We start from the raw sequence: 2,500 nt of genomic DNA on the forward strand, positions 1-2,500 counted from the left end.
TCCTGTATCTCACTCTCTTGCAATATCTTCCCTCCCCTCTCCTTCTCCTCCCAATAGACAGCGAAAAGTAAGGGGAAATAAAATAAATACGTGGAGGAGGAGGAAGGGGAGGAGGAGGAGGAGGAGGAGAAGGAGAAGAAGGAGAAGGAGAAGGAGGAGGAGGAGGAGGAGGAGAGGGGAGAGGAGGAGGAAAGGAGGAGAAAGAGGAAAGAGAAGGAGAAGGAGAAGGAGGAGGAGAAGAAGGAGGAGGAGGAGGAGGAGAAGAAGAAGAAGAAGAAGAAAAAAAAAAAAAGGAGGAGGTGGAGATGAAGGAAGAGGAAAAGGAGGAGGAGAAGGAGGAGGTGGTGGAGGTGAAACAGCAGCAGCATCAGGATTAGAAGAGGGAGGGGGAGGGTGCAGGGGAAACGGAGGGAAATTGAAAAACGCGTAAAAGGAAGCAGCCCCTGTTGCACGCACCCAGTATTTGCAAGCGAGGGGTGCCATGACAGGAAGGTTTAGCACGTACATGACGGCCGCCTTTTCTTCTGAATAAACAAATGAATCAACAAATAAATAAGTTAATAAAATACATTATGAAGACGATAACGATAACAATGACGAACGCCCTCATCATCCTTATCGTCAAAGTCATCACCATCATCGTGATACGACAATAATCACCTCATCACCATCAACGTCACCAACTGCGATCCTGGCATCACCACTAGCATCATCGGCATCAGCATCACCATGATCAAACGCCCTCATCACTGGCATCCTTATCGGCACCACAGTCAATACTCATCCTCATCACAAATACCACCATCACCTACATCACCACCATCCAACGTCACCAACTGCAAATCACTAGCATCACCACTAGCATCATCAGCATCAGCATCACCATCCTCATCCTCATCACTAGCATCATCGGCACCACATCATCATCCTCATCACTAGCATCACCATCACCATCCTCATCACTATCACCATCCCCATCACTAGCCTCATCAGCATCACTATCACATCATCAGTATTAGCATCATTAGCATCACCCCTCCCATCCCTATCAACATCAGCATTAGCATCACCAACCTCATCACCATCACCACACCGAAGAATACGCAGTGACACAACGAAACGGCATCACCATCACCACCCCCATCACTAGCATCATCAGCATCACCACTCCCATCCCTATCAGCATCATCACCACTCCCATCCCTATCAACACCATCACCATCAGCATCACCACTCCCATCCCTATCAGCATCATCACCACTCCCATCCCAATCAACATCATCAGCATCACCCCTCCCATCCCTATCAACACCATCACCATCAGCATCACTATCACATCATCGGCATTAGCATCATTAGCATCACCACTCCCTTCCCTATCAACATCATCAGCATCAGCATCATCACTATCAACACCACCACTCCCATCCCTATCAACACCATCAGCATTATCATCACCAACCTCACCACCACCACCATCACACCGAAGAATACGCAGTGACACCACGGAACGGCTCATTTATGCGGATTCGTGCGCTAAATACGTCTGCAAAACACACCGCGAACTTCGGGCCGGTGTTATGACTCAGCGCCTGGGTAACCGAAGATGTCCTGCTGTCTATTAATATTTGCACTTGCGCCTCCTCATTATCATCTGTCTGGTTCTTTTCCTTCCTTTCGTAGTTGTCTTTCATTATCGTCGCAGTCTGTCCGTTTGCTTCGTTGTGTCCTTCTTTTCCCTATTCGTTTTCGCCCTCTCCCTCTCTACCGTCTTCTCCTCTTTTCAGTCTCGGTATCAGCCTGCTTCCCTCTCCCTCTTCTCCCGTCAGTCACTCTCTCCTCTCCTCTTCGCTTCTCTTCTTTTCTCTCCTTTCCTCTCCTCTGCTCTCCTCCTCTCTCCTTTCCTTTCCTCTCCTCTCCTCTCCTCTCTTCTTTTCTCCTCTCCTCTCTTCTTTTCTCCTCTCCTCTCTTCTTTTCTCCTCTATTTTCTCCTCTCCTCTCTTTTCTCCTCTCCTCTCTTCTCCTCTCTCTTCTCCTCTCCCCACCTTTCTCCTGCCTGTGCGTGTATGCTCTGTAGCAAAGCGGTTAGCGTGTTGGTCTACCAGTCGAGCTGATCTGTACGGCAACCCCGGCCTTCCCTTGCAAACAGGGGCAGATTCGGAAGCAAAAAAAAAACGGTATGCCACAACAACAACAAAAATCCATTGTAACAAATAGAATTAAATCTAAATCTTAACTCTAATCAATCTCTTCTTTACCCTCCCTCCTCCTCCTCCCTCTCCTTTGCGCCTCTCCGTTCTCCTCTTCCTTTCCTCTCTCCCTCTCTCCCTCTCCCTCTCCCTCCTCCCCCCCCACCAAAATTCGCTTCCCGACCATCCTCACCGAAACCACACCCCCTCCGAGCTCTTGCACCCTTGGCTCAAGAAGTTGGCCATGGTCAACTCCAGCCTTTCCTCTGCATATGACGCGGTTATTCGACGTCGATTTCGGGTGCGGAATG

The sequence above is a fragment of the Penaeus vannamei genome, chromosome 16 (assembly GCF_042767895.1).
Source record: "Penaeus vannamei isolate JL-2024 chromosome 16, ASM4276789v1, whole genome shotgun sequence".
NCBI classification, from domain to species: Eukaryota; Metazoa; Arthropoda; class Malacostraca; order Decapoda; family Penaeidae; genus Penaeus; species Penaeus vannamei.